Here is a 25,857-nt window from a genome sequence, read left to right on the forward strand (position 1 = left end):
TTCTTTTATTGTCATAAAGAGACCACTATGCTAGCATGGTGACCTGATAATCATAGTGCCATTCACTAGGATATATCAAAGTGATCAGGCTGGCTTGTGATGAGACTCCCTGTCCTTCTAACAGTTTTAATTAACAAGGTCATTACCTTGGTTTGGTGGCCAACATGGAATGTCACCTATTACATCCTTATGACCATGGTAGACTGGCTCGTGATAAGACCCCCTATCCTATTTTTGTTATATTTTCATATTTCGTTATTTTCATATTTTGATGCTTTTATTGTAAAAAGAGGGAGGCTCATTTACTCCTTAAGAGTCAGGGATGGGGTAAGAAGTAAGAAAAATGCCAATGAAAGTTTATGCTTTTACCCCCATATCATCATATCAAATGGATTTACCTATTTGAAAGTGTGAAAAATAAGCCAGCATGGTTTTAGAATAATGAATCATTTTATGATGTGTCCAAAGAAAAGATGCTCAGCCAGTCATTATAGAGATGCACCATATCATCTTTTGAATAAAGATAACCATCAAAAGGCTTCATAGGTCATAATGGTATTGACATTGCTGTTTTTTTCTTTATGTTAGGCAAAAATTCAGTCAGATGATGTTTATTCAAACATAAAAGAAAGATGGCACAATGATTGACAATGAAACAATAAAAGAAATCACAGTTCTTCCTATAAAAAGCACAAAAAGTGTTGTTCAATTGATTGAACAATTGAACAACAAAATTGAAAACAAAACAAAATTGTTGTTCAATTGATTGAACAACAATCGTTCAATCGATTAAGTCGTGTGTTGAGTTGCTGCTCCACGTGACCTACTTGGTCCTCGTCCTGCATGCAGCCGCCTCTCAACAGCCCCTTGTTGATGAGAATATTGAGCAAATGGATCCTCCAGATGAGGGTGAGCCACCTCTAGAATGACAACATGGAAATGAAGATGCAGCCAACACATTTTCCTCTCTTATATCTGCAACAGGACCTCTAAGAATCAGGCCAACAGTAAACAAGTTTGTCAAAAAGACATTCTAGAAATCTCTCTACCTTCTGCCCTCCCGCGCAGAGTAGCGCTGTCTCTTACTTAATGGGGCCTAGTTGGAAAGTTCACTGGGCTATGGCCATCACCCAAATCAGTCCAGAAATGGGTTGAAAGAAACTGGAGCGCATCAATCAATGGGAAAATTTCAATAAGGTTCTGTGGAAGAGGGTACTACACCTTCCATTTTGAAACAAAAGAAGACAAAGATCTAATATTTAAGAATGGTCTATATTTCATGGATACCAGAGGTTTATATTTAAACCGATGAACTCCAGACTTTTATCTAGACATAGATGTTCCCAGTGTTGTTCCAGTATGGGTCATGTTACCTCACCTCCCTCTACACTGCTGGGGAGATGAGTCAGTAAAGGCCATAAGGAATGCAGTAGAGAAATACATAGACAGATGTGAACCGAAGGAGAACATGCATGCCTGCACCAAAATATGCGTGGAAGTGGATTTTGGGAAAGGGCTCCCAGAAGCGATAAAGATCAAAGTGGATCAATGGATGCACATACAAAAACTGGATTATGAACAAATCCCATTCAAATGCAAGGTATGTCATGAATATGGTCATTTTGCAAATAGTTTCTCCAAAAAAAAATGAAAGTGTAGAGGAACCCAAAAACAAATGGGAACAAGTGAAAAGGAAGAAATCAACCAACAAGCAACCTCCTCCTCCCTCAACGTAGCCTCAGGCCTCAACTGAACCTTCTCCTTCATCTCCTTTTGTTGTCATCCCTCCACCCCTCATAAGCTCAAATTCCTTTGGGCCCTTGGAAGAACCTTATGACCCTCTTTCACCCTGTTCCTCTCCCCATTCCCATAGCACCCCCATCTTGTCCTCCCTCCCTTTAAACCCTCGCTCTCTCCCTCCTCCTTTAGTGGACCGTATCTTAACCAGAAACTAGTCCAAAGAGTCTCTTCAAATCTATGAACATAAAAAAAAAAGCAGGCAAAAAATACAACAAGGAATTAAGGGATGAAGCAACAACCAAAGAGATGGCTCTAGGCACTGAAAAACCAATGGACTCCTTTGGGAAAAGCTTAGGAAATAACGAAAAAAATAAGCAGTGAGGGAAAGGTACTGCACACCACCAAAATAAGAAGTAATGATAGTGGTCTCCTGGAATTGTCATGGTATGGGAACAACTTATAAAGTAAATGCAACAAGAGACATTTTAATGAAAGAAATGTTAGACATCTTCATAATTTAGGAGACCAAAATAAACAGTCAAGAAGCTGGAAAAATGATACAAAAATTAAAAAATTATGAATGAATAGTGCTAGAGGCCACAGGAACTTCAGGAGGAATTTGCACCCTTTGGAAAAAATGAAAATTGGAAATGATAAACCAAAAAATGGATAAGAACTGGATCAAAATTGATCTAAAGAGGAAAAATGCAGCCTCATCAACATATACACTCCAAACCATTATAGGGAAAAAGAGCAATGCTAGAATACAGTGAAAGAAACTCTAATAGAAACTCAAAATGGGAAAATAATTTTGGGAGGAGATCTAAACCTAGTTAGAAATATAGAAGAGAAATTCGGAGTGACATATCATGTTGATCCACCAAGGGAAGTTTTGGAAGCAATAATGGAGCAGCACAATTTAATTGACATTCCGCCAAGTAATGGGAAATACACTTGGAGCAATAAGAGAGTGGGCAAGAGCAATATATAGGAGAGGCTTGTCAGAGTATTAATTCAAGAAAACATTGTAGCTGATTTCATTTCTATCAAGTCCAAAATTATACATACAACGACATTAGACCATAAACCAGTAACAATTATATTGGGTAAAATGGACAATCAAGGTCCCCTTCATTTTAGATACAACTTAATATGGGACAACAATTAAGATTTCAGAACTCAAATCATAGAGGCTTGGGTGCAAAAAATCATAGGTTCACCCCATTATGTTTGGGAAACAAAACTAAAAAATATGAGAATAAAGCTAAAAATATGGGTAAGAGAGAATGAAATTAAAAAAAAAAAGCAAGGAAAATAGAGCCACAAAAAAATGGACAGCATGCAAGAAGAAAAAGAAAACAAAGAGGAGGAAAAACAAGATTACTTGCAAGAAAAGGAACCATTTTGGGAAATATACAGAGAAAACAGAAAATAAGAAGAAGAGCTTAGACTAAAATCCAGATGCCTTTGGCTGAATGTCGGGGAAAAAAACACTGTCTTCTTCCACAACACAATGAAAATAAGAAGAGCTAGAAATCAGATAGATCAAATTCAAGTGGATGGGCAAGAAATAAAGGGAGCGAAGGAGCTAAAGAAGTAGCACATAATCACTTCAAAGATCTCTTAACAGTTAATGAACAACCAACAGATCATGAGGACTTTCTACAATACACTTGAAAAAAAATAAAATATGTTCAAAACATAGAAATAAACAAAGAAATATCTGAAGAGGAAGTGATGGCAACAATATGGAATCTCCACCCAGACAAGGCCCCGGGGCCAGATGGTTTCACAATTGCCTTTTATAGGCAACATTGGAATGTCATAAAAAAATATCTCTCGAGAATGATTAAAAATGTCTTAAAAAAATATGGGAGGAAATACCAAAACATCCTATTTGGCTCTAGTCCCAAAGGATCCCAATCCAACTACCTTCAATAGATTCAGACCAATATCTCTCTCTAACTCCTTCTACAAAATTATCACAAAAATAATAGCCAATAGAATCAAGAAAGTTCTCCTTGAAATAATCTCTGAAAATCAAGGAGGCTTTGTTCCCATCAGGAAAATCATTGACAATGTGATTGTTGGGCAGGAAGCTATCACACAAGCATACAAAGGAAAGATAAAGGAATTATAATAAAGTTAGACATGGCTAATGCTTTTGACAAGGTCAGCCACACATATCTAACATCGGTTCTTAAAAAATCTGGTTTCTCCCAAGACATAATAGAGATCATATAGGCTTACATCTCAGCCCCTTGGATTGTGCCTCTAATCAATGGAAGACCAAGAAACGTTTTTCAAAGTTCAAGAGGGTTGAGACAAGGGTGTCTGCTTTCACCATTTCTATACATTATTATGGCTGAAATGCTTAGCACAGCATTAGAAAGACAAAGAAGAGAAAAAAACATCACAGGTCTCCAAATTGCAAGAGGAGTCAAAGGTATCAATCACTCTCTCTTTGCTGATGACACCCTCTTATTGGGAGGGGCATCAAGTATAATAGCAAGAAGATTTTAAAAGTTATGGATGACTTTCTCCAGGTATCTAGAGGACTCTTAAACAACTCAAAATGTAGAATATATGCTTGGAACACCCCATCAAGAACAATGCAAAGGATCTCGCAAATTCTTGAGATCCCAACCCAAGCAAGATGGCCTCACTTCATCTATTTAGGACTCCCAATCGCTAAAGAGAATCTGAAGGCTGAATTATGGATCAAACAGGTTGAAAAAATGAAAGATAAAATCCAAAAATGGGGTATGATGTGGCTCAACATGGCAGGCAGGGTGATTTTGATAAAGGCACTACTTTCAGCTCTCCCAATATATCAGTATGCGATAATTTTGGCACCGACAAGCGCACATAAGCAAATGGAATTAATCATAAGAGGCTTCCTTTGTCAAGGAGGGAAACAAGAGAGCAAAAAGTTTAGTTTGGTCAAGTGGGATCAAGTTACATTACCATACGAACAAGGAGGACTATCCATTCGTCTACCAAGCTTAATGAATGCTACTTTAGGAATGAAAATAATTTGGCGAATGATAAGCGAAAAGGAAAGCTAGTGGGAAAAAGCTCTCACCACAAAATATTTGAATCAACTCAAAACAAAGCTATTTACTGACACATGCCTATGAGGCCATGCACGTAAGTTTGGAAACTTGTGAAAATATAATCCCCTTAATCAGAAATCATATATCTAAAACTCCTGGCAACGGGAAAATGATGTCAATCTGGGATGACAGAATCATGGGAAAAGAGCCCTTAAACCTCCAACTGGACCTCCAAGGCATTCAAAGATGGATGACAGAAAGATGATTGAACACTTTTCATTCAATATTAGCATGGGATCAACAAACTTGGCATGAGTGGAAAATCACAACAACCCCTTTAAATATGAAAGGACAATGGGAGAAATTAAGACTTCACCTCAAAGGGGTAGCACCCATAAGTATTGAGGAAGAGGACGATTTTGTTTGGGATCCAAGTGGAGGAGGATATACTGTAAAAACACGATACAAAGCACTTCATCATCATCAAAATCATCAGGCTTGGGACCTCTGGAAATTAGCATGGAAGATTGGAAGCCTTCCTAAGAAAAAAACATTCATATGGATTCTTCTAAAAGGCAAAATACTAACTACTAAAAATTTAAAAAAGAAAGGAATTCATGGTCCCTCCAGGTGATCCATGTGCCTGAAAGAAGAAGAGTCCATTCAACATCTCTTTTTGGACTGTATGATAGCGAGAGAATGTTGGAAGCATATTTCAAGCCCTCTGAAAATCAATTTAAACTTCTCAAACCTCAGAATTCTATAAAGCATGGGAGAAGTCTTGCCACAATTAATAGGCTTTGGCTAACTAGAAATAAAAACATCTTCAAAGAACAAAAGCCAAGAATACGTAGAATCTTATAAAAAACTTGGGGTTTAGTTTCAGAAATATTAAACACCAAAGGGATGTCAGCAGTGGACTACATCAACCTACAGTGATCTGAAAATGGGGCACTTAGGCTTCTTGTGTAACTTATAAGAACCTCTCCGACTCCCAAAGCTTTAAATATTCCCAAGTCTTATTGATTAACCAATGTGGAAATGATAATATGCTTGAAATTATAGGTATGATTATATTTATTGTTGGCTATTTATGTGCTTTAAAATCTGTTGTGTATGTTGATATGTAAATATATACAATAAATACTAATGCAACAATAAACAAAACACACAGAACAACAGTTTAATTTGGAGTTCACCCAAAACTCTTGGGCTACGTCTCCTTGAGCTCTAGTCAACTCGACTAGGCTCTCTGGGATTATGGTATAAGTCCTTTTTACAAGCTCTTGGCTCAACTCCTACTATTTTACACAAAAACAGTGGGTTCAGATACCATTTTTATCCCTGGCTCTTGAAGCTCTTGGCTCTCGCTCTAGCTCTTCAGCTCTGGCTCTGGCTCTGGCTCTTCAGCGCTGGCTTTGGCTCTAGTTCTTCGGCTCTGGATTCTTGGCCCTCTGAAACCTTCAGCTCTTTGGATTTTCACTTGAACTTCAAGTGACCCCAAAGGCTCCCTCAACTGCTCTGCGCAGTAGCTCTTTGGCTCTCCCTGCTTTCTCAGCTCTGCTACTACTTTCAGCATTCATATTTTTCTCAATTGATCTCTCTGCCTCCTTTGAGGTGAGCTTCTGGATTTTTGGCTACCCCAGCCATTTCTCTATGTGCAATCATCCTTCTGTGGCTCTTGGCTTCCCTGCGCGTTGTCTGTTCGACTGCCATCTGGCTCTCGGCCTCTGCCCGCTCAAATCCTTCTTCTAGCATTAAATAATCATTGCATAATGCATTCAGGGGAGGCAGCCACCTAATCTGCAATGGATGAGGGCATCGGGCCTTTGAAATCCTTGAAACGACCATTCTCTGGTTACACAGAGAAATTCCTTCAAACTTGGGAAAATTCGCCACAACACAGTCTTTCGGACTTCAAACATCCTGACTTCCGCCTTATATTTCTATCGGGTCCGCCTGAAATCGTTATCGCAAGTCACCATGCCCCTCTCTGTGGCTTGCCTTTCTATTTCATTCAATAAACAAAATACATGGAAATACATTAAAAGGGCCAATTGACGGATCTCAAATCTTATGAAATAGCATTTAGATTTCCATCGGGTTGGCTAATTGCATTGTGCATATATATATATATATATATATATATATCTGTGTGTGTGTGTGTCTATAGTTGCTCCTCTGTGTAGCTCTGATTGCGATCCGCCGATATCGGCGATCGCGATATCACATCGCCCGGGGTCCCGCCTTTGCTTTGTGGTATCACCGATTGCGATCCTCCGATTTCGGTGATTGCACCATCGCATCGACTCGAGACCTTTGCCTTGGTTATACACTGCCTGCCTCCGATCTGACCTGCCGATCCGATCATCGGAGGTCGTTGATCGGGGGTGTCTTCCACCCGACTTTAATTCCTCCTCTTGGCCTCATGCGATGCGATTTTCCCTTATAAGGGTCTTTTGCCCATTTTTAAAGGATTTTTTTCTCTTTCCCAAAGAACAAAGGGGAACTTCTTTTTGTGATAACTTCTCCATCTAAAGCTCGTTTTCGCCCATTCAAGTTGTGTTGGATTCAGAGTGAAGGGATCTCTGCAAAGATACTATTTTTGAGAGCAGCTTGCGACTTGCATTTTCCTATGATTTACAAAGGATTTGTGCCATTTGGCACCTTTTACCTCTTATATCACTACAACAAAACATGCAATTTGCGCCAGATTTAGCACCAGATTCTAGTGCATTTTTTTCTCAATTGGGATGAGCAACCTGGTGCTAAATCTGGCTCTATTGTACAATTTTTAAAGCGTCATTTTTTGCACCAAATTTTGCATCTTTTTAAGGCCAAATTTTCCATCATTTTCTGCATCATATTTTGCACCAAGATTTTCATTTGGTTTTACAACAGCTTTTGCTTCTAGTTTTGTGCCTTTTTTTGCATCTATTTTTGCATCATTTTTTGCTTCCTCTTTTGTGGAATTCTTTGCTTCTATTTTTGTGTCATAATTTGCATCGATTTTTACACCATCTTTGACATCTTATTTAGCGCCTTTTTTTACATCCAATTTGTGCCAATTTTTGCATCTTGTCTTATGCCATCTTTTGCTTCTAATTTTGTACTTATTTTTACATCTATTTTTGTGCCAATTTTTCTGCCTTGTTTTACACCATCTTTTCCATCCAATTTTGCACCATATGTTGAATCTGATTTAGTGCCAAATTTTGCATGCATTTTTGCACCATTTTTAGCATCATCTTTTGCATTTTATTTATCTCCCTTTTTTGCATCCTATTTTGCACCATATTTTGCATTTAATTTTGCATCATTTGTTGCATCCAATTTAGCATCATTTTTAACACCATTTCTTGCATCCAAATTTTCATCCTTTTGAGCATCTAAATTTGCATCCTATGTTGAACCATATATTGCATCCACCTTTGCATCCCATTTTGTGTCTATTGTTACGTTCACTTTTGAGCCATTTTTTCGTCTACTTTTGCATTTGTTTTTGCACCAAGTTTTGAATGATTTGTTGCATCATTTTACATCCAATGTTGCATCTCAATTTGCATCCAAAATTGAGCCATTTTTATGCCCATTTTTGCACCATTTTTTCTTCTTTTGTGTCCAATTTTGCACCATTTTTATGTCCAAATTTGCATCCTTTTTGGTATCTAGTTTTTCATCCTTTTTGGCATCCAATTTTTCATCCTTTTTTTCTGCCACATTTTGTGTCCACATTTGTATCTCATTTTGCACCTAGATTTTAGTTGGAATTTTCATCTAGTTATGCATCATCTTTGACATCCTTGGTTTCACCATTTTTTAGTCCCATTTTGCATCTTGTTTTGTGTCTTTTCTTACATCCCTTTTGCATCCTAATTTTACACCATTCTTTGCATCCTCATTTTGGTGTCCATTTTTGCATCCTTGTTTGCACCCAATTCGGCATCCTTTCATATGCCCTATTTTGTTCCCTTCTTTGTGTCTAGTGTTGCACCCATTTTTAATTTTACTTTAAAAACCTTTTTGTGTCATTGTTTGCATATTGTTTTGATGGCTAGTTTAACATCCAATTCTACTCCCAATTTTTCATCCATGGTTAAATCCACTTTTGGCTTCTTGTTTAGAGTTTTACTTTTATTTCCATTTATGACCACCTCTATGGGTTCATTTTACTAAGTTCATTTACATAGTGAAATATATTAAATTTTCTAAATATCATTTTGCTGTAGGATTTAATGCATGGTTAGATGAAAACAAAACCCTCTCAGTTTATCTCAGAAACCTAAGACAAACCAATTAAGAGAAAGGTTGTTATAAGGCTTAGGATTCTTAGTAGATCAAGATGTAGAGTATAGATTAAGAAAAAGAGAATGAATTCTTGTGAGTCCTCGCATGCAGGTCTTCTTGGAGTTTTTCGTATAGCCAAGAAGCGCTCCTAGCTAGCTCCAAAGCTTGGTCCTACACATAAGAGAGAGAATAAAGCAACCTTCACAACATAATATCTTAATAATCAAAACTATAAAAAACATATAAATATTATTGAATAAATAAATATAAACCAAAAACCCATGCATACATTAGTTAAATAGAAGAAGTAAAGAATGAATAGAAACATATGGAAGGAAGAACAACTGATCTATATGAATAAAGGAGTTGGAGGAAAGTTAGAACAATCAGATATAGTTGCAACATCACCTCCCCCAACTCATAGCTCCAAAACTCTCCCTCTCAAGACAGATCTCAAGAGCGTGACAAACAAAATTCCCATCATTTTTTCAATGGCCAAGCCTCTAATATATAGGAAAGTGGAGGCTATGAAGATTTCCAAAATTCCTCATTAGTTCAATTTGGGAAAAATATTTTGGGTGAATAATGTTTCCTCATATAAAAAAGGAATTTTCCACTTTTTAGATGCTTTTGTGCTTAGGAAAAAGCTTCCCCGTGCTTTATGGCTCTTTCCCACTTTTGTATGCTTTTATTTTTTAGGAAAAAGCTAAAGATGAGGATAAAGAGATTACATTCCACCATATGTTTCCGAAAGTGACCAAGAATGTCAAATTCAAATTCTAGTTTGCTTATGTTTTAGTTTTTTTTAAATATATATTTAGTTTTAGTATTTTTTTTTTCTAGAAAAATATATTTAGTTTTTGGTATATTTTTCTATAAGAAAAATTATATTTTGTTTTTATAAAAATGGATTTTAAACATTCCATTCATGCTAAATTTGTGATTTTATGATAGGAGTTTAAATTATATATAGTAAAGTAACTTAATGTCATGTGTCGTGTTGCTGAGATGGGTGTTATACATCTCTTTCTTGCTAAGTTATAGAATGTGCTTGGGTTTTCTTAATGCAATAAAACTAATTATGTTCTTCATGATATCTTGAAATGTTCATCTTGAACCAGGCTAATAAAACAATAAAGTTAAAATAGGTTTTCCTTTTTCCTTTATAGATCTTTGTCCCCATTAATCTTGGTCTTAATAGATTAATTGTCTTGTGGTGGCCTTGAGTGGTCACTTCCATTAGTTGCATGCTTTGTAGTTTTCAGTTAGTGACATTTTTTAGGCTTGATAATATGTTATTTAATTTATCAAAATGTGTTATTGTCCATATTATTGTTAAATATTAATATTAAATATGCTGATTTTTAAGCATGTTTTAGCAAAACTTTCCCAAAATGTTTATAGATTGTATTTTATAATGCAATGATTCTTTGATTGATGAAATTGTTTTGGATATTTTTTTTAATGATTCATTGATTGATGAAATTGTTATGGATATTTTTTTTAGTATATTAAATTGTATGTGATAAAGTCAAAAATCACCTCTTTTTTAGATTTTCATTGATCAATTTCCCTTAAGGCCATCAAGTTCACCATTTGGTCCCAGGTTAAGGAAATATAGGAGTCATGAAGTGGAATTGTCCAAGCACTTAAATCTTGAGACATGTTTCTTTTTAGTCACTTTATACTTTCTTTCTATGTAAATTTTTGATGAAAATAGTCTTGGAACATGAGGGGCATCAATAGTAAGCGAAAACAAACTCCTAAAAGAAAAATGGTATGCAAAGCACCCGTAAATAATGTTGATATAAGAAGCAAAAATATTAAGTGAGGTTCAACCTCATATAATTAGAAAATGGGGGAGGAATTTCCAAGTAGTAGCGATTGATGCTTAGAGATACTTGGGTGGAATGGTTATTATTTGAAATGATTAAGACATCAAGGTTACCAATATGTTTACCTCTTTTCGCATTATGACAATACAATTTTAGTTAATTGACATTGAGGACTACTACCATGTATCCAATGTCTATGACTCCAATATCGCAAATGGAAAACCTCTATTTCTCAATTCTATTTCTAGCACAAGTAATTTATACTCCCCATCTCCATGGATTGTTGGGAGTGACTTCAATATTATAAGTGTCTCGAGGAAAAGAAAGAATGAATCGAAATGTTTAACAAGATATTTTGTAAGCTATACCATTAAAGCCACAAAGTAGTCTCCATTAAAGTTGTCAAGAAATGAGTCTCCAACCCACACATGTGGATCAATGAGATGTAATACATGTGTGTGTGGTTACGAACTCAATACACCTCTATAATAACTCCACAAACTTATGTATTTCACTCTGTCACATAAATTGACAGTAGTGTGACATAAGTAAACCAAGAGTAGACATGAAAGCCTTAGGAAACAAACATTCCTTAGATCCTCAATTAGGTGCTTAAATGATGAAGTGAAAATGCAAGGAGAAAATAAGAATTCATGATTTAACCATCACATACATGTGATCAAGTGTGACTAGGAGTGTATATATTCATATATTTTCCAAAGAGGGAGTGAATACATGAGTTACCATTTATTGGCCCTTATTTTTCTTTCTTTTTCATTTTCTTATATATAGGACTTAGGGAATAAGGTTTTCATAAGTTTGGCACAACCCATAGATATAAGATTTACATGAATTTTCACTTCAACCTTAGAGTTTAGACTTAGATAAATCAATATAGTGTATGTTTAATGATTTTGGCTTTCACTTTTTTACTGTATTTCATCACAAATACAAAAGGGGAAATATTTTGCCACAAATCTATGAATGCTTAATCATAAAGTCGTCATGTGATGAAAACAAATTAATGATGTTATTCTCTACGAAAATGATGGGTATTCTTGAGAAAATCTTATGCTTGTGGATGTTTCCTCCCTGGTTGAGAGGGAGTGAGGGTAGACACCATGTTATCCATGTGTCATGTACTATGGCTAGGATTAACAATCGTAAGCCTATTAAAGGCACTAGTAGGGATAATGGTGGATTGGATAAACATCTGGGACCAATATTCTTTGAGAATTTGGACATTGACTAGGACTAATCGCCATAAGTCAAGTACATTAATCTAAGATAAGAATAGTCATGAGGATTGACATTTTTTGGTGTCAAATATTATGATAGTGGATTAGGAATGATCATGTGAGGACATACCTGGTAAACATCTTGGTGGGGTAAGTGCCTTGAAAGGCAGTGGTGTCCAAATTTATGCCTCCCAACATTGTGCTCTGATCTTATGGAGAGATAAACTTGTTAGTCAAGGCCTTACTATTTTGAAAATTTTGGCTATGATGATGTAAATCATCATTGATTCTTATCAATCTAGATCCCTTCTTATATGAATATTTCAACTTGAGAGTACTTTTTTGTCTCATTATGAGTACCTCGCTAGTTTAGAGGGAGGGTCATCATCTTCACTATTGCCATCATCACCACCATCAATGTGATCATTATTGTCATCATTTCATTATCATCATAATCACCATTCATGTCTTCTTCATGATCATGATCATCATCATGATTTTGTATATTGTCGTCAATTGTTCATAATTATAGGTATCATAAGAAATATCACCAACCTTAGGACACATGATATATGAAAGAAAAATAACCACTTTATTTTTTAGAAATTATTGATGATCATCAACATCACTACCATTATCATCGTCATTATAATTGTCATCATCCCCATCATCATAACTAATATAAGTTTTATCATAATTTTTGTCATCTTCATCATGAACATCATAATCATCATTCATGCCATTATTGTTCTTGATTATGACCAAGATGAAAATAATGATAATGATGATCAGATGATGATGACTTGGAAGATGACGCCAAAGATAATTATTATGATTTTTACCATGATAAAATTTAAAAATTGGGAGGAATGGCCAAGGTCATTAACATCATCATCATTGTCATTGTAACTCCCATCGTCTTTATCATCATTGTCATTATCATAACAATCGCAATTCATGTCATCGTCATCATCTTCATTATCATCATCGTTATAATTATTGACATTGTCATCAGTTGTTCATAATTTTCAATGTCATGAGAAATATAATCAATGCAAAAGATATGATGTGTGTTGGAAAATGGATGCAAAAGTAAACAAAAAAATGGGGGTAAAAATAGACGTAAATTTGGATGAAGAGTGGACACAACATAAGTAGATGCAGAACAAGACAGAAAAATTGAACAAAAGTGGATGAAAAAGTAGATGCAATAGTTCATACAAACTTGAACACAAAATAGGACTCAAACATGGATGAAAAAGTGGAAGAAAACATGGGCACAATAGTAGGCATAAAACTTAGCATGAATTGTGGTGAAACAAATGTGGATACTCCAATGAATGTAAAAAAAAAGGGACACAAACTTGAATGCAAAAAGGATGAAAACTTGGATGAAAAAAGGGATGTAAACATGGGCCAAACATGGGTGCAATAGTGAACATAAAATTAGTTGCAAAACTAGACAAATCAAAAGTGGATGTAAAAGTAAATTCGAAATGGGATGCAAAAAACATAAACAATATTTGATGCAAACTTGGACACAAAAGAGGATGCAAATATGGATGCAATAGTGGAAGAAAATGTGGGTTGCAATGATAGGCATAAGATATGGCACAAATAATAGCACAAAAAAGGTGGATGTAATAATAGACACCAAAAAATATGCAAACTTAGATGCAAGACAAGATGTTATAAGGGATGTAAAAGTGGATGCAAACACGGGTGCAACATGAGAAACAAAATTGGATGCAAAATATGGATGAAATGGAAGTACATGCAAAAGAAGATACAAAATGAGATGCAAAACCCAACACAAAAGTGGATGCAAAAATAGATGAAATATTTTATGCAAAAGAGGATGTGAAGATGGATGCAAAATTGGAAGAAAACGTGGGTACAACAGTATGTGCAAAACATGGAAAAAATTTTGTCACAACAAAAGTAGATGTAATGATAGATGCAAAAAAGAAGCAAATGAAGATGAAAAATAGGATGCAAAAAGGGATGTAAAAGTGGGTGTAAACATGGGTGCAAAAATGGATGTAAAATAGCTTTTGCAACTTATTTGAAAGAGCAATTTTGTCCCAACAATTAGACTTGTAGCATAAAGAACATGGTTAATACATATGATTCGACCAAAAACTAGTTACTACCAAAATTCAACCAAAAAAAATATTACTGCATAAAAATATAATTAAAAACAAAAAAAATAAAAACAAAAATTTCCCAAATTAAAAATAAATAAATGATAAACTTTTTTTTACCAAAATTTAGTGATTTTTTTAGTGCTAATACTAACATCACCATTACAACAAGATATTTTTTTAGTGCTAATACTGCCATTACAACAAGATATAAGAGGGATATAATGCAAAAAGTTTAATAATAATATGTATGTAGAAGATGGTCTTCAGACTGGTGAATTCATGATAATCAATGGGAATACAGTCAAAATAATTGGATGTTATTTACTTTTTTACATAGATTGTCAAAATAATTGCATAAATCGATTTTTTTAACCAAAATTTAACAAAAACTTTGCTAGTGCTAACATTAGAACCACCATTACAACAAGATATCTTTATAGTGTTGACAACACCATTATAGTAAGATACCTCAAGAGAGACAAAAAATTTAAAAAGTATGATAGTAATATGTATCCAGAAGATGGTAGTGAAACTAGTAATTGTTCATTCTCAATATCATAATCATTGTCATCATCATCACCATCATCCTTCTCATCGTTATTGCCATCATCACATTATCATCATAATCACCATTCATGCCATCATCATCAGCTCCATCATCATCATCATTATGGACATTGTTTGCAATTGTTTATAATTAAAGACGTTGTAAGAAATATCATCAACCCAAAAAATGTGATCAATGCTAGAAAAGGGTTGTTTAGGACACATTGATATACGTAAGAGAAATAACAACTCTATTTTTGAGAGATGATCGATGATCATCATCATCACCACCATTATCATCGTCATTGTCATTTTTATCATCCCCATCATCATCATTAATGTAATTTCTATCAACATTGTTGTAATCATCATCATCATTCATGCCATTATTGTTTTTGATGATGACCTAGATGAAAATGATGATGATGACACCAAAGATAATGCTTATGATTATGACAATGAAAACATCTAAAATTGGGAAGATTCGCCAAGGTCATTAGCGTCGTCATCATCATAATCATTGCCATCATCATCATTAATGTCATTGTAACCACTATCGTCTTTATCATCATAATCACAATTCATGTCATCGCCATCATCTTCATTTTCATCATTGTCAATATTATTGACATTGTCATCAATTGTTCATAATTGTCAATGCCATAAGGAATATCATCAATGCAGAAAATATGATGAGTGTTGGAAAAGGGATGCAAAAACGAACATAGAAATGGGGGCAACAATAGAAGTAAAATTGGATGAAAAGTGGATAAAACATAAGTAGATGCACAACAACATGAAAAACCTAACACAAAAGTGGATGCAAAAGTAGATGCAGTTGTCAATGCAAACTTGGATGCAAACATGAAGGCAAAAGTGGAAGCAAACATGGGTCCAATGGTAGGTGTAAAACTTGGCACAAACTGTGGTGAAACAAATGTGGATGCAACAACAGACACAAAAGTAGATGCAAAAATGGATGAAACAAAAGTGGATACAATAGGGGATGCAAAAACATACACAATATCTGATGCAAACTTGAACACAAAAGAGGATGCAAATGTAGATGCAAACGTGGAAGCAAATGTGGTTGCAATGGTAGGCGCAGGATATGGTGCAACAAAAGTGGATGTAACAATAGACAAAAAATATGCAAAATAAGATGCAAAAATGGATGTAAAAGTGGAAGCAAACATTGATGCAACAGGCAAAACAAAATTGGATGAAAAAAATGGATACAATGGAAGTAGATGCAAAAGTAGATACAAAACGAGATGCAAAACCCAATGCATAAACCTGACACAAAAGTGGATGCAAAAATAGATGCAATATTTGATGCAAAAGAGGATGTGAACATGGATGCAAAATTGGAAGCAAACGTGGATACAATAGTGAGTGCAAAACATGGTGCAAATTATGGCATAAAAAAAGTGGATGTAATGATAGATGAAAAAAAGAATCAAAGTATGATGCAAATGAAGATATAAAAAGGGATGCAAAAAGTGAAATTTAAAATGGGTGTAACAGTGGATGCAAAATTGTATGCAAAAGTGGATGCAATAGAAGTCGATGCAAAACGAGACACAAAACCCGATACAAATCCTGGTCCAAAATTGGATACAAAAAGGGATGCAAAATAGATGTAGTAGTTGATGAAAACCTAGATGCAAATGAGGATGCAAACGTGGATGCAAAATTATAATCAAAAGTGGGTGCAAAAGGAGGTGCCAAACTAGGCGCCAATTGTGGCACAAAAATATTAGATGCAATAGTGGGTACAATAATAGATGCAAAAGAGGATGTAAAAATGGATGCCAAACAAGATGGAAAAGTGGATGCAACAAAAGTAGATGCAAAATTATATGAAAAAATAGACACAAAACTCGATGTAAAACGTGGCGCAAAAGTGATGCACAAATGGATGAAAAAATGGATGCAAAAAATGATTTAAAAAAGGATGCAAAAAAGGATGCAAAAGTCGATGCAAAAGTTGATGCAAGTGTAGGTGCAAAAAGTGGATGCAAATGAGGATGCAAAAGTATGTCAAACAAACATAGATGCCAAAATTGATGCAAAACCTGGAACAAAACCTGGTGCAAAGGATGACACAAAACTTGGCATAAAATTTGGTGCAAAACGTGGTGCAAAACCTATTGCAATACCTGGTGCTAAACTTGGTGTAAGATTTGGTGCAAAATTTGATGCAAATTTTTTGTCAAGTTTTGCACCATATTTGATAAATGGATGCAAATAGCACCAAAAATGGGCTCTAGATGCGAAAAAAGAAGTAAAAAGGGACGCTAATCGCTGGTTTTGTTGTAGTGTATGAAGCCTTTTAGACATAGAGGTTTATCCATGGTCCATTTTTGGATCACGCCTTCCCACTAAGAGAACTTTTGGTCTCCAAAAGACTGATATACTATTCTGAGCAGTAAATGAGAGTGACTCACTCTCTCCTTTCAACCTCCCTACACTTTCCTTTGCATAGTGCCTCTAAACCAAGGTTTCCAACCACTTCCCTTCTTGGATGGTCTGGTCTTCCTGGGAAGAATTGTCTTCCTCCTTGCCTTTCTGCAGAACTTCTGCTGAACTGGTCATAGAAGTTGGTTTGAACTTATTTGCCTTGATCATTGATCCAAGGTGGCTCAAACAAATGTGAAGTACATCTGCTCCAAAAAACTTTCATTTATACCTGTTTGAAAAGCTACCAACAACAACTGTTAAGAACAACAGGCATATAGACACAACTGGATGGACTAAACTCCTGCTTCAACAAAAGAAACATATTTCACATCTTGTGAACACCTCCATGTCTTACATATGCATACAAATGATGGACTAAACAACAAGCCCACAAAACATGCATTTAAAACAAATGACTCTTCAAGTCAAGCATGTAGAAAATACCATTAGATCTCTTTTTCCAAAGATGAAACACTTCATCATTATCTCCATTTGGAGACCAAGTTAACTTCTTCCAAGTCAACATGGCATCACATGCATGTCAAAGCAATCAACCCTGCAAGTTAATTACACATACATGTTCAAAAACAAGGAAATCATCAACATCCCTGTATTCATGCATCTCATGCTCATGCATGCATTTCATCCTTCAACCTTCACTTAAGTACACTGTACTTCCGAAGCTGAATTGAAATATAATGTAGATGCATCAATAGACATGCAATCTTAATTGGATAAGAACTCTAATCGTTCCTTACCAATCCCTTCCAAAGGTACTACCTTTGTCTGCACATCAGCATCATCATGTGAATCATTCTGAGACACATCATTCATGGAATCTTCACTTCCCTTTCTGCCATCTTCTCTTTCCACTTTCTTCAGCTTTTGTGGAAGCATTGCTGGATTCAAAGTCCAACATTTTGCAGCAAGATTTCCTTGCTTATGGTATTAAGTGCACTGCATGTGCATCCTCTTGACAACATGATTTGCCTTGTCCAATGGACCTTTGGCTTCTTGCTTCCTTTCCTTCAAAAGTTTCTTCTGTGTGGCCATTCTCTTCCAACATCTAAAAACATGATGGTTATCCAAACTAGAAAAGGAACGTGCAATTATTTTCCCATACATATGTGGAAATTTACCATGCTTTGAAAAATCAAAAGGAAAATGTTTAGAACCAGATTTATACCTGCCTCTTTGACCTTTATTGCCTTCATGAGGAGGTGAATCAAATGAAGAAGTGGCTCCCTTTGGAACACCATCAATCTCTTCAAGGCTGTTAGAGTCTCCCCAACTCTCTGGTTCAAGTGTGTGCTTCTGAACACTTGCATCCTGCAAATGATGTTTCAAGCTATTGCATTCCTCCTGAATACAATCTTCACACTCTGTAATGCAACCCCTCCTTAGAGCTGTTTCAATGGCCTTCATGGCAACCTTGGAACTTTCTCCATAACACTGTCTATAGCCAAGACCCAAATACTTAGGCCTTTCTTCACCCATTATTGGTTCCACAATACCTTGTGCATGCTTGCCCAAGCCCTTTCCTTCATAGCCCATCTTGGACATTAGCTTGGAACCACCTAATTTGAAAATGGGGCACTTGGGCTTCTGATCTAACTTAAAAGAACCTTTTCCACTCCCAAATCTTTAAATATTCCCAAGTCTTATTGATTAAAAAATGTGGAAATGATAATATGTTTGAAATTATAGGTGTATGCTTATATTTATTGTTGGTTGTTTATGTGTTTTAAAATCTGTTGTGTATGTTGATATGTAAATACATACAATAAATACTAATGTAGCAATAAACAAAACACACAGAACAACAGTTTAATTTGGAGTTCACCCAAAACTCTTGGGCTACGTCTCCTTGAGCTCTAGTCAACTCGTCTAGGCTGTTGAGAATGTAACAAGATGATGGAGCTTAGTGGAAAGGAGTCGCCTTCACTAAGTGGACCTGCAGGCAAATTATGGCGCAAAGTCTATTTTTAGACTATGTCTATTTTTAGACATGTAGATCATGTCTATGAGTTGCAGGATGTTGTTTATGGATGATTGGTCATGTTGGGAAAAATAGATGGACTTCTATTTTTGGATCACAGCAGGAGTGATCAGAGTTTATTTTTAGATTGCCAGGTTAAAAATAGAAAAGTCAAATATTATTGTCTCATAATAATATTTGGACTATAAACATTATCTTATCCTCTTGGAGCACTTCAATTTGAGCTACAGATGTGGCACATGCAGCTGTCAGAAGGAAATACGCTTTTCTTGTGAGTCAGTTGAGCTATTGCATGCAGGACTTCAGTTAGAACTCAAGGAGTTGAGTTTGGTGGAGTTGGATGTGGAGTTAATGGAGTTGTGTTCAGTTTGACTTTGTTAAACTAGTTGTAATTAGTCTAACTGCAAATAGACTAGTGATGAGTTATGTGAATTAATTATTAACTCATAATGCAACTAAAAAATACATCAGTTAACTCAGTGCATGTACGGTTCAGTGGAGACAGGTGTTAGAGGTTGAGATTGCTATCAGTTGTGACTATAGTTGTGCATGAGACTTTGCACAAGCAATGTATTGAGTATGCCCATGATAATTGCCCAGTAGAATAACCTGTGCTCACATGATTTCTAGTGTGAGTGATTCTCAGTAGGTATTGTGCAATAGAGGCAGGCAAAGCAGTGGAGGAGATTTTAACCTGTGACTGGTTTGGATTTGAGCTAGTTTTGTGTGTAACAGGTGCAGATAGTGCTGGATACTTGTGAGGAGTATTGTACTATGTCTTGTTACATGTTCTCAATCATTAATATACCAAAAGTGTGGGGTTTTCAGATGTAAGCTTTCCCCGGGATACATATTGTGTTAATGTGTGCATGTGATTGATGTTTCATTGTTTTTTATGCTGCTAAATTGTTGATCAATGTAGAGGAGGTTATGTATTATGCATGTATTCCATAATAGTGTATAATTAGGATAATCTTTGTTGAATATGTGTTTATTATTCAAAATTTCTATATGGTATCAGAGCTTTTGATCATCAGATCTACTATTCAGAAAGTGTTTACATCTTATTTCTTCAAGCAGAGTCTGTAATCGGGCCAGGTAGCGTCTGGATTCATCCTTCCTTTGGAAGGTGAGATATCCGGTAAAAGCCCATAGAGTCAATCTCTGTACGAGAAATAATTTGTTCTCACGAATCTTAGATCAGAGGCGGTTGAGTTTGGAGCTGGTGGACTTTGAATTTGCAGCAGTGTTTTCTTGGTATCAGCGTGGCAATGTCTTTCAACGGATTGCGATTGGAGTATGCTCTTGAGGGCAGCTCAAACTATATTGCATGAAAGGACAGGATCGAGGCAATGTTGGATGATAATGGGCTAAAGGATTTCATAGAGGCTGATGTCCCAAAGCCTACTGATGCTGCGCAGGTTGATGCTTGGCAAAAGAAGACAACAAACTGTCGAAGGATTCTTTTGGAGGGCGTGAAGGATCACATTGTGTCCAGCCTGCATGGAAAGGCTTCTCCATACTTGATGTGGAAAGCATTAAAAAATCTATTCCAAAGCAAGAGCGATTAGAGGAAGCTGGCACTTAGGGATAAACTCGAAAACATCAAATGTGAGAAGGGAGATAGTATGCCCAAGTATCTCATGAAGTTCACTCAGTGCAGAGATGAGCTGGGAAGTGTGGGGGTGACTGTCGATGATGAGGACTTGGTGAGATTGGCTCTCCTTGGTCTTCCGAAGAGTTGGCATTCCTATCAGGACTCTGTCAATGATCGGGAGAAATTGCCAGGATGGGAGAGACTTTGGTCAAATCTTGTGCAGGAGGAGATCAGGCGGAATACCAGGAACAGATTTTCAACAAAGGGACCTGATGAAGAAAATTGCGCTTTGGCTGCCAAAGTAAAGAAGGGGAAGAGCAAGAAAGCTTCTCAGTCTGGTGTGAAAGGCAAGAAGCAGGACATGTCCAAGGTGAAGTGTTTTCACTGTCACCAGCACAGACACTATGCCACTAATTGTCCACAGATGAAGAAGAACAAGCAAGCTGATGGATCTGCAGCAGGAAAGGCTCTAGCCTTGCAGTTTGAGCTTGATTTTTCATTGATCGCATGCTTGGTTTCAAGTGTGATGAGATCGGTGTGATTCTTGGATAGTGGTGCGTCTTTTCACATGACTGGAGATAGAGATTTGTTTTCTGATCTGAAGGACAAATATCTTGGAGTGCACATCGAGATGGGCGATGATGGTAGATACAGTGCAACCGGTATCGGTACCATTTCCTTTGAGTGGGAGTCTGGTAAACCTTTTGTAAAGACAACTGGAGAAACCCGGAAGATAGGGGTTCGAGTGAGGAACCTTTATCAGTTGCATGTAGATGGATGCACAACAATGCCATGCAAGGCAGAAGGATTGGTGAGCCGAGATGATGGCGAGTTGTGGCACAGGAGACTGGGTCACCTTCACCATGGAGCCTTGAAGATACTGCAGCAGATCACTACAGGGCTTCCTAAAGGCACTCTTGCGCAGTCAAATTAGTGCAAGGGGTGTACTTTGGGAAAGTTTGTGAAAGCTACCTTTCACAAGAAGGATAGTCGTGCCACGACGATCCTTGAGAGAATTCACGCAGACGTGTGTGGACCTTTCTCAGTAGCTTCGACAGCAAAACACAGGTATTATGTGATTTTTGTTGATGATTTCTCTCGTAAGTGCTGGATCTTCTTCATGTAGAAGAAGAGCGAGACATACTCAAAGTTCTATGAGTTCAAAGCACTGGTCGAGAAGGAGTCAGGGAAGAAGGTGAAGGCTCTTAGGAGCGATAATGATGGTGAATACATCTCTGGCGAGTTCAACGATTTCTGCAAGGCAGAAGGGATTCGAAGAGAGCTCATAGCTCCCCATAACCCACAGCAGAATAGGGTTGCTGAGCAGAAGAACAGAACGATCGTGGATGTTGCACGGGTGGTGTTGCATGATCAGGGCCTACCCCTTCACTTGTGGGCGGAAGCATGCAATACAACAGTATATGTGCAGAACTGTTGTCCTCACAGGATACTTGGCATGAGTACACTTGAGGAGGCTTATTCTGGTAAGAAGCCTGATCTTTCTCATTTGAGGATTTTTGGTGCTAACGTTTACATGCATGTGACGAAGGATGCCAGGAAAAAGCTAGAGCCAACCGTAGAGGTTGGGATATTTGTGGGGTACACTGATACGCCCCACAACTATCATGTGTATTTTCCAGACAGTGGTAAAACTGTTGTGCGACGGGATATAAAATTTCAGGAGGAGAAAGCCATGAAGTGTTCGCTTGAGAGGGAGTTACACTTGCATGCAGATGAGGAGCTATTAGTTCCTAAGGATGAGCTTCAGGACATGGATTAGTCACAGGATGAGGTTCATGGAGTGGAAGAGACCACTCATGTAGCACCAACCATCAGAGGGCGAAAGCGCTTGACAGAAGCTGAGCGACTGGCTCAAGATGCAGAGAAAGTTGTAGTACCACCTACAACCCAACGCAGGCAGAGACAGTCACCTGATCGGTACATTGGATACATGGCTCTTATGAGCAAATGTGTTGTGATTGAGCCATCCTCTTTCGAGGAAGCTGTGGAGGATCCCGCATGGGTAGACGCCATGGTGGAATAGTATGATTCGATTGTCAGAAACAGTGCATGGGAGATTGTTCCTAGACCGGAAGGGAAATCAGTGGCGGGTTCGAGATGGATCTACAAAGTTAAGCAGGCAGCTGATGGGAGTGTGGAGAAGTAGAAGGCAAGATTTTTTGCCCGAGGATTTTCACAGATAGAGGGGATCGATTATGAGGAGACCTTTGCACCTGTCGCAAGGTATTCTTCCATACGGATAATTCTTGCTCTCTCAGCACAGATGGGATGGCACATTCATCAGATGGATGTGAAGACTGCGTTCCTCAATGGAGTCATTGAGGAGGAGGTGTACATTGAGCAACCCGAAGGTTTTTAGATCTTCAGCAGTGAGTCGCATGTGTGCAGGCTCAAGAGAGCGCTGTATGGGTTGAAACAAGCACCACATGCTTGATACACACGGATAGACAGTTATTTCACCGAACTTGGATTCTCCAAGAGTGAGGTGGATCCTAACCTATACCAGATTGTGGGGGAGGGTAAGTTGCTTATTATTGTACTTTATGTAGATGATTTGATTCTAACAGGTGATGAGCTGTTGATACTTTCATGCAAGGATGATCTTGCTAAGGAGTTTGAGATGAAGGACTTGGGCCTCCTTCATTATTTCCTAGGATTGGAAATTTGGCAGCGTAGTGATGGACTATTTGTTTCTCAGGGGAAGTATTCTCGGGAGATACTGGAGAAGTTCAACATGCATGGCTGCAAGCCTGTTGATACTCCTCTTCCTGGAGGTTGGAGGAAGGAGGATGCCACTTCGGCAGAAGAAGTGGATGCCACTGTTTTTTGACAATTGGTGGGTTCGCTTATGTATCTAGTCAATACATGACCCGATATATGCTATGCTGTTAACCAGTTTTCACAAGCTATGGTTAAGCCAACCAAGCTCTTATGGAAGTCAGGCAAGCATGTATTGTGTTATTTGAGAGGCACATCGGGATATGGATTGTGGTACAGACAGGAGGATGAGGTGAAGCTATGTGGCTTCACGGATGCAGATTGGGTAGGGAGCCCAACGGACAAAAAGAGCACATCAGGAGGGGTCTTCAGTATCGGGTCGACAACAATTTCTTGGTACAGCAGGAAGCAGAGACCCGTGGCACTCAGTTCAGCAGAGGCCGAGTATATGGAAGAAAGTTTGGCTGCATGCGAGGCTACATGGATGAGGAAGATCCTGGTCGGTTTGTTCGGTTCTCACTTGGATCCTACTGTGATTTACTGTGATAACCAGAGTTGCATTAAAATCTTGGCTAATCCTGTATTTCATGATAGATCTAAGCATATTGACATCAGGTACCATCATATCAGAGATTGTGTGCAACAGAGAATCATGTTACTTTCATACATTCCAACAGAGGATCAGGATGTTGATATCTTGACGAAGGTGCTCACAGGAGAAAATTCGAATACCACCGAGGTAGGATAGGGGTTGCTGATAATCCATATCTTGTTGAGAGGGAGTGTTGAGAATGCAACAAGATGATGGAGCTTAGTGGAAAGGAGTCGTCTTCACTAAATGGGCCCACAGGCAAATTATGGCGCAAAGTCTATTTTTAGACATATGGATAATGTCTATGAGTTGCAGGATGCTGTTTATGGATGATTGGTCATGTTGGGAAAAATATATGGACTTCTATTTTTGGATCACAACAGGAGTGATCAGAGTCTATTTTTAGACTGTCAGGTTAAAAATAGAAAAGTCAAATATTATTGTCTCATAATAATATTTAGACTATAAACATTATCTTATCCTCTTGGAGCACTTCAGTTTGAGCTACAGATGTGGCACATGCAGCTGTCAGAAGGAAATATGCTTTTCTTGTGAGTCAGTTGAGCTATTGCATGCAGGACTTCAGTTAGAACTCAAGCAGTTGAGTTTGGTGGAGTTGTGTTCAGTTTGACTTTGTTAAACTAGTTGTAATTAGTCTAACTGCAAATAGAATAGTGATGAGTTATGTGAATTAATTATTAACTCATAATGCAACTGAAGAATACATCAGTTAACTCAGGGCATGTACAATTCAGTGGACACAGGTGTTAGAGGTTGAGATTGCTATCAGTTGTGACTATAGTTGTGCATGAGACTTTGCACAAGCAATGTATTGAGTATGCCCATGATAATTGCCCAGTATATGCCCAGTAGAGTAGCTTGTGCTCATTTGATTTCCAGTGTGAGTGATTCTCAGCAGGTATTGTGCAATAGAGGTAGGGAAAGCAGCGGAGGAGATTTGAACTTGTGACTGGTTTGGATCTGAGCTAGTTTTGTGTGTAACAGGTGGAGATAGTGCTGGATACTTGTGAGGAGTATTGTACTATGTATTGTTACATGTTCTCAATCATTAATATACAGATATTGTGGGGTTTTCAGCTGTAAGTTTTCCCCGGGATACATACTGCGTTAATGTGTGCATGCGATTGATGTTTCATTGTTTTTGATGCTGCTAAATTGTTGATCAACGTAGAGGAGGTTATGTATTATGCATGTATTCCACAATAGTGTATAATCGGGATAATCTCTGCTGAATATGTGTTTATTAAACAAAATTTCTACATAGGCTCTCTGGGATTATGGTATAAGTTCTTTTTACAAGCTCTTTTCTCAACTACTACTATTTCACACAAAAACAGTGGATTCAAATACCATTTTGATCCCCAGCTCTTGAAGCTCTCGACTTTCTGTCTCTCGGCTCTAGCTTTGGCTCTTCAGCTCTGGCTCTGGCTCTTACCTCTAGCTCTTGGCTCTGGCTCTGGATTTGGCTTTGGCTCTTCGGCTCTGGCTTCTTGGCCCTCTGCAACCTTCAGCTCTCTGGCTTTTCACTTGAACTTCAAGTGACCCCAAAGGCTCCCTCAACTACTCTACACAGTAGCTCTTCGGCTCTCCCTGCTTT

This window comes from Pinus tabuliformis, chromosome 2_1 (genome assembly GCF_031772625.1).
Source record: "Pinus tabuliformis cultivar Carrire ecotype Pingquan chromosome 2_1, CPIR1, whole genome shotgun sequence".
In the NCBI taxonomy this organism is placed as follows: Eukaryota; Viridiplantae; Streptophyta; class Pinopsida; order Pinales; family Pinaceae; genus Pinus; species Pinus tabuliformis.